Below are 8,244 nucleotides of genomic sequence, written 5' to 3'. Positions count from 1 at the left end.
AGAGAATTTAGAGCCGGCGCCGTGGCTCAATAGGCTAATCCTCCACCTTGCGGCGCCGGCACACCGGGTTCTAGTCCCGGTTGGGGCGCCGGATTCTGTCCCGGTTGCCCCTCTTCCAGGCCAGCTCTCTGCTATGGCCAGGGAGTGCAGTGGAGGATGGCCCAGGTGCTTGGGCCCTGCACCCCATGGGAGACCAGGAAAAGCACCTGGCTCCTGGCTCCTGCCAGGATCAGCGCGGTGCGCCGGCTGCAGCGGCGGCCATTGGAGGGTGAACCAGCGGCAAAGGAAGACCTTTCTCTCTCTGTCTCTCTCTCACTGTCCACTCTGCCTGTCAAAAAAAAAAAAAAAAAAAAAAAAAGAGAGAATTTAAAAAATGAGTAGCAATGCTTCAATTAAAATTACAAGAGAAATAAAAGAAATGCTGAACATCATCAGTATGTTGTTATAGATGCATTTAGCATATATAAACACAACCTATACATCTGTCTCTTTATTTGGTGACCAAACTAAATAACCTTCTGTATAATTTACCAATTATAAAATATCATTACTGCATGCAAATAATACCTGGCTCTACTTCATTTGCATGAAAGCAACTTTTGCTTCTTTAAGCACAACATGTACTTGGAAAGTGCCTATTATGCGGTGTTCTTGTCTGGATCCACCAAACCTTAAGCACAAAATAGAAAAGCAAAGGAAAAAGAAAAAAAAAAAAAACCAGAAACAGGTGGGGGGTTTGCTGCTGCAGCAGTTAAAATGCTGCACAGGACTCCTGTAGCCTGTATCAGAGTGCCAGGGTTCAAGTCCCAGCTCCACTTCTATCTTAGCTTCCTGCTAACGCATACTGCAGGAGGCATAGGTGATGATTCAAGCACTCGGGTCCTTGTAGGAGACCCAGACCGAGTAGCCTTGGCCTGGCCCAGCTGTGGCTGTTGTGGGCACCTGGGGGAATGAACCAGTTGATGGAAGAGGTCTGTCTCTCTCTCTCTCTCTCTCTCACCCCTCCTTCTCTATCACCCTTTCAAATAAAAATTAACGGAAGGTTGAAGCCAAGTCTACTCCTCCTAATCCTAACAACAGAACTCCCTTAGTCAAGAGACCAAGCAAATGAATCACAACTAAGAACAGCACAGCTTTCTTTAAATTCAAGAGATGAGGGGGCCAGCACTATGGTGTAGTGGGTAAAGCTGTTGTCTGCAGCGCAGGCATCCCATATGGGCACCGGTTCAAGTCACAAATGCTCCAGTTCCAATCTACACCCCTGCTAATGCGTCTGGGAAAGCAGCAGAAGACGGCCCAATGCTTGGGCCCCTGCGCCCACATGAGAGACCTGAATGAAGCTCCTGGCTTTGGCCTGGCCCAACCCTGGCTGTTGCAGCCATCTAGGGAGTAACCAGCAGATGGAAGGTCTCTCTGTCTCTCCCTCTCTCTGTAATTCTGACTTTCAAATAAAAAAAAAGTTCAAGTGATGCTGTACAGGGGGACTCCCAAAAGTTCACGGAAAATAGAATCAAAAGGTAAGTTTATGTTGGTGCAAAAAAATTCCCACGGTGGGAGAGAGACACCTGCTTCATGAGCTCCTGCAGGATTTGACCACACTGTCCCCAAAGCTGTACCCTTACCCCGGGCTGTCTATGTGTCACGTGTAGGGAGGTTCTAGAAGCATTTTCTAAGCACATTTGCAAAACTTATTGAATGTTTTCTTTCTCATTGGAGAAACTGGAAGGACCAGTGGAATTCGCTCTTTTCATACAGTCAGAAGAAGGCAGTCACTCCCCCAGCAGGGTACCCGGGGCAGGGAGGACACTGCCACCTCACACCGTTTAGCCACCTCTAAGGAGCCCTGGCAGAGCAGAGGCCGACAGGGAAGGTATGGAAAATCAATAAGCACTCACTTTGACAGACAGTTCTGGGTGCAGAAGCCCTGCCCCAGGTAATAAATCATTTCATTTAAGTTTATCTTTGCGTGGTGCACAGTGGATTACACCCATACATCACTTCAACCTCTCTTTCCTGCCCTGTTGACAAAGGACAAATTGAGAGGGATGGTGGGAAAGCTGGGAGGAAGATGGGAGGAAAACAGAAGAGTTCTATTATTCCACCTGTGTAGCAGAAGAAATAATTACGCTGATAACGCGACTGTCGTGTTTTGTTGTCTGAGCTGCCGGGTCCATTTGTAAAGTCGTAGGGAGCTGTTTGGATTCCCAGTGAGGTTACCACGGGTTGAAAAATGGAGGGAGCTTTCTTTCCAAACTCCTCAGGACACACTATCTATCCACGGTCTCAACAAGGTCACAAATACTTTTCCAACAACAATAAGGCTATGGGATTGTTTAATGACACTGCTTAGAAACTGCTTCCCGGAGAGCCCTGAAGCCCGGAACTCAAGGTGCTAGTGGGACTTCTGGCCCAGCAATGTGGCAGCAAACAGCGATAACATGGAAGAACTCTCCCACTGCAAACACCCAAGGATACTGGGTAAAATATAACCTGAGAAAGGAGGGCAGAGGCAGGACGGACGCAGGTGAGCCGACTCTGAGGCTGTACTGATTCTGAGGTTGTTCTAGTACCTTACACGCATGCATTTTGAAATCCCAGTGGACAAAGAAGGTGAAACCTCAGGCCACCAGGATGCAGACAGATGGAACCAAAACCCTGAAGAGAATTGGAATCCTCCAAGGGATGACAAGAAAGATGAAGAGAAAAAATACTCATCTCCCGGAACACCAGCTACGAGGACAATTTTGTCTCTGGGCTCTAAGTGGAAAAAACTCTCCTCTGAAAAATAAAATCCCAAATCTGAGCCTTACACAAGACAGTGCAGGAAGCTCCAAATGAATAAATGAGCAGGAACAATGCCCCTGAGCCAATGGTACTCCTGAAATGTTCAGACCCAGCAACACAGACTCTTCTACCGTCACACCACATGAGATTCCCACAGACGAAAACAATCCCTACAGGTCATCTGGGAGAACATTAAAACTTGGGATACACTTTCAGCAGGAAACAGAATCTACACCAAGTAAGACCAGAGCTCTAGGGAACTTGGGATAATAAAATTACAATTTGAAAAACAGAATATGAAACAAGTATGTTTAGCAAAGACAGAAAATGAGGAACTAAAGCCCAGAGAAAAATATATATTATGGAAAAAGTAACACTCAGATGAGAGAATAGGCAAATAGCACCTCCAGGAATAAATATCATAACCAGAAGGTACAAAGTCAACAGTTAGGTTAAATAGCAGATTAGATACAGATGAAGAGAGAATTAATTAAAATGAAAGGCAGATCTCAGGAAATCACACAAAGAAATCACACAGAGAAATAAAGGGAATAAGAGAATAGACAGAAATAAGGGCATAACGGGTGGAGCTGCCCACATGGATTCTGGTTCATGTCCCAGCTGCTCTGCGTTGGACCCACCTCCCTGCTAATGGTCTGGGAAAAGCAGTGAAAGATGGCCCAAGTGTTTGGGTCCCTGAAACCCTTGTGAGAGACCCAGAAGAAGCTCTTGGCTTGGATTGGCCCAGCCTTGGCCATTATAGCCATTCAGGGAGTGAACCAGCAGATGGATAATCAATCAATCAATCTCTCTCTCTCCCACTTAGACTTTCAATAAATACACAAATCTTTTTTACAAAGGGAAAAGATAAAAGTAGGTTAAGAGGATGGAATAATGGCTTAGGGCACACAAGTTCAGTGAGAAGGTCCCTATGTGTTTAATGTAAGACCACATAATGAAAGTAGAGATGCTGTATTAGTCTGGTCATCCAAGCAGCAGATGCCACGGGATGCTGGGGGAAACGCCTATGACGGAGTGAGAGGAGGAAGCAGGAGTGGTCAGGGAGAACACTTGGATCAGACACAGGTATGACAGAGACAGATGGAAGGAATGAGGGGTGACAAGACTCTCGAGGAAAAATGCAGTTGTAACAGTCGTGGCCGTGCCACTGGGGGTCCTCAAGCCAACATCACCCATTCGAGGAGCACAGCACCCTGCTGGGAGGGCCAGCACCAGCCCCCCCTCCCCCTCCCGGCACAACTGCCCACCTGTTCAGAGGAAGCATGGTGCTGAGTGATGCTGCGAGGGGGGTCAGGCTGTCACTCAGCTGTGCTTCCTGCAGCGAGATCCCAGCAGTACAACTGCACCGTGGTCTCAACAGAGGGAAGGCAACATTTTAAAGATTACAGCTCGGGATTTTTCAGAACCGTAAAAGCCATAAATCCTCTCTGCAAAGAGTATCAAGTTCTGAGTAGAATCCATAAAATGAGTGCAGAGGCAGTGAGACGGACAGCACGTCAAAGACGAAGAGAAGACCTTGAAGAACAGCCAGAGGGATGTGGCAGATCGGCCACAAAGAAATGAAAACGGGCAGAAGCTGTCTCAGGAACAGGAGAGGCTCAGGGCACAAAGGGAAGACTCTATACCTAGCTAAAATAGTTAACACTGAAAGAGGAGGGCAGGGAAAGGAGACATTTTGAAACAAAGACCAAGAAGGTTCACTCTGCAAAGGCTCTTACTTAAAAAAAAAAAAATGCACTAAAAGGAACCAGTGCTGCAGCGTAGCAGGTTAAGCCACTGCCTGCGACACCAGTATCCCATAGGAGTATCGGTTCAAGCCCTGGCTGCTCCGCTTCTAGTCCAGCTCCCTGCTAATGTGCCTGAGACAGCAGCAGAAGATGGCCCAAGTGCTGGAGACCTGGATGGGCTTACAGACTCCTGGCTTCAGACTGGCTCAGCCCCAGCCTTTGTGGCCATTTGGGGAGTGAATCAGCCAACAGAAGATATATCTATCTATCTATCTATCTATCTCTCTCTCTCTCTCTCTCTCTCTCTCTCTCTGATCTTCCTTCTGCTGGTACACTCCCCAGATGGCTGCAACAGCCAGCACTGGGCGAGGCTGGAGCCAGGAGCTTCATCCAAGTCTCCCACATGGGTGGCAGGGGCCCAAGCACTAGGACCATCTTCTACTGCTTTCCCAAGCATATTAGCTAGGAACTGAATCATAAGTGGAGCAGCTGGACTTGAACCAGTGCCCATATGGGATGCTCACATTGCAGTTGGTGACTTTACCTGCTATACCACAATGGCTGTCCCATGAATAAATCTTTTTTAAAAAAATCAAAACAACTTAAGTATTTTTGGAAATTGTTTTAGTTACTTTTAATGCATGTACATAACAGAATAGTGGGTAAGCATTAAAACTTGGGCTACAGAAGCCTATGGATAAGTATTACATACTAAGTGAAAAATATGCAAGACAGTATGCATAGTATGGGCTTGGGTTGTATTACAAAATATGTGTGTACGATGGACACAGACAATGGGCTAGAAGATACAGAGTCAGCGTGTTCCCAGAGAAGCGTTTCTGGTTGGTAGAGACTCTGAGAAACTTCTGTTTTTTGCTGCTTTCCTGTAGTTTCCAAGTTTTCTGTAGTGAGCAGATGGTGCTTTGCAATTAGGGAAAAAAGCAATCATTATTTCTAAAGTAAGTGGCAATAATTCCAAGCTATACCCTAACGCCAGGTCCACAAACTAGATCCCGCAGGCCAAATCCAACCTGCTACCACAGTACTGTGCTGCTGATGAGCGAAGAGCGGTTTTACATTTTTTAATGGTTGGCAAAAAATTGCCAAAAGAAGCACAAAACACACAGTGCTTCTTTCTAAATCTTCGTGTTTAATCTGCACATCAGCCCTGTGAAGCAGACCCTACCACTCACTTTACAGATGAGAGAACAGCAACGTCTACATTGGTTACATAGGCAGTCAAACATCTCAGCGATGAAGACTTTGAACTTGAACTCAGACCCAAGAAGTCCGACCCCAAGCCCGTGCCCTCAGCCTGCTCCCTCACAAGAAGATGCTCCAGGATCCTGAGCAGAGCCAGACGGTCCGACGTGGGGGGCTCTGGGGAGCGGGATGGGGGTGCCAAACACCACGCTCCAGAGTATCTCTGTAGAAGGAGCCCCGTTTCCTGCCGTGCTGATAGGAAATGCTCACTCTGACTCCCACTGAAGCAGAACACTACCCTTCCAGGAAGCAAACCTGCACATGGATCACCAAAATCGTACCTAAAGATCATGTTTCGAAATTCATCAATGGAAATGCACTTTGCGCCTCCCTATGTAAGCACCTACATGACGTCCTTCTCGGCCCCCAAAGCCTAAAATCTTTACCCCGTGGCCCTCTACAGACACTGCTGGCTGACCCTCTGAGTTTCAGAGAACAGGTTGGCGGTGGGGGGGCAGGGCAGCAGCCCATCACAGAAACACCCCACACAGGAGCCACGGAGGCGCCCAGAGCCCATGCGACTCTCCCCCCAGCCATCCCCCAGCTCTTCCTCATTTACAGAGAGACTTTCTTCCCTCTTCCTGCTGTCTGTACTTTATGCACTGACTTCTCACCAAGGAGCGAGAAAAGCAAAGCACACACCCCACGACCACCACACACACACACGCAGGCCAAACTGAGTGTAATCAAACAAAAAGTTTGTTCAGGGGAAGAGACTCAACTTTAACGCCATCTCTGGACTTTATTTATTTATTTTTTACTTGACAGGTAGAGTTTTTAGACAGTGAGAGAGAGAGACAGAGAGAAAGGTCTTCCTTCCATTGGTTCACTCCACAAATGGCTGCTATGGCTGGAGCTACACCAATCCGAAGCCAGGAGCCAAGTGCTTCTCCTGGTCTCCCATGCAGGTGCAGGGCCCAAGCACTTGGGCCATCCTCCACTGCCCTCCCGGGCCACAGTAGAGAGCTGGACTGGAAGAGGAGCAACCGGGACTAGAACCCGGTGCCCGTATGGGATGCTGGCGCCGCAGGCGGAGGATTAACCAAGTGAGCTACAGCACCGGCCCCCTCTGGAATTTATTTATCACTGTTTCCTGTTACTTACGGGAACTGATGGCTAGCCACTCAGGCTAAGTCTCAGTTTGTGCATTCACTTAACAAACCCGAAGTAGGAAGGAACTTCAGAAAGTTCACAGAGGGGCCAGCACTTGTGGCATAGCAGGTAAAGCCAGGCCTGTGACTCTGGCATCCAAAAACGTGGTGCCATTTCCTGTCCCGGCTGCTCCACTTTCGATCCAGCTCCTTGCTAATGGCTGGGAAAGCAGAGGAGGATGACCCAAGTATTTTCACCCCTGCCACCCATGTGGGAGACCTGGAAGAAGCTCCCGGCTTTGGCCTGGCCCAGTCAATCTGGGGAATGAACCAGCAGATTGAAGATCTCTCTCTCTCTCTCTCTCTCTGTGTGTGTGTGTGTGTGTGTGTGTGTGTGTAGCTCTAACTTTCAAATAAGTAAATCTTAAAAAAAAAGTTCACAGAAACAGAAATTTAAAGATGAGTTTCTTTTCATGCAAAAACAGTCAGAAAACCACGCATAATTTTTTCACAAGGTTTTGCAGCCCCTGCTGCTTTGCCAAGCACCCCATCCGGAGGCACACTGCTGGGTCAATCAGCCAGAGCAGCTCAGCCATAAGAAGAGTCCACCTCTCGGCAGCAACACAACACAACACAACCCATCCTGCAACCGAAAGCAGTGTGAGAGGAGGACAGGAAACGCAATTGAAACCACAGCGAGCTGTCGCCCCACACACATCAGAATAGCTGTCATCAAGGACGCAGAATACCAAGTACTGGCGAGGATGTGGAGACGCCACAACCCTCACACAGTGCTGGGCAGAGTGCGAAGTGTGGTCACCAAACATACAGTCAACACATGAGCCGGCAATTCTGCTCCCAAGATCTCTCCGAAAGGTCCAGAAGCACTCGGCCACAGTGTGACTTGCAGGAGAGAGACCAGGCAGTAGTACTCACAATGCCCAGACTGGAAACAACCCAAATACCCAGCAATGGGTGGAGAGAAAACAAGATGTGCAGCCATGCAACGGAACACTACACAGCAATGAAGAAGACCAGCCGTGGATACTTTCTACCACATGGGTAAACTCCAAAAACATTATGTGCAGTAAAAAAAAAATTAAATAAAAAAAGCCAGTCTCAAATGACCACATCATGTACGATTTCCTATGAAATTACTAGAAAAGGCCAAACTAGAGATATCACGCAGATCACTGGTTGTCTGGGGCCAGGGTGAGACTAAGGACTGAATATAGGTGGGCATGAGGGGACCTGGGTGGAATGTGCTACGGCTGGAGGGTGGTGATGGATGCACACGCGTGGATCCACTGAAGCTCATCAACACGCCTAAAACGGGGCTGTCAGTGACATGCAAGTGG

General features: G+C 47.9%; 1 protein-coding gene across 1 annotated transcript in view; it reads right to left on the bottom strand.

The window, feature by feature from the left end:
• PITPNC1 (phosphatidylinositol transfer protein cytoplasmic 1) overlaps positions 1-8,244 on the bottom strand; it is a 280,327-nt gene that overhangs the window by 217,763 nt on the left and 54,320 nt on the right. The gene's annotated exons all lie outside the window — the stretch shown is intronic.

This window comes from Oryctolagus cuniculus, chromosome 17 (assembly GCF_051225735.1).
Source record: "Oryctolagus cuniculus isolate XC-2025 breed Fujian yellow rabbit chromosome 17, ASM5122573v1, whole genome shotgun sequence".
Classification (NCBI taxonomy): domain Eukaryota; kingdom Metazoa; phylum Chordata; class Mammalia; order Lagomorpha; family Leporidae; genus Oryctolagus; species Oryctolagus cuniculus.
This window is presented reverse-complemented; position numbering and strand designations above follow the sequence as displayed.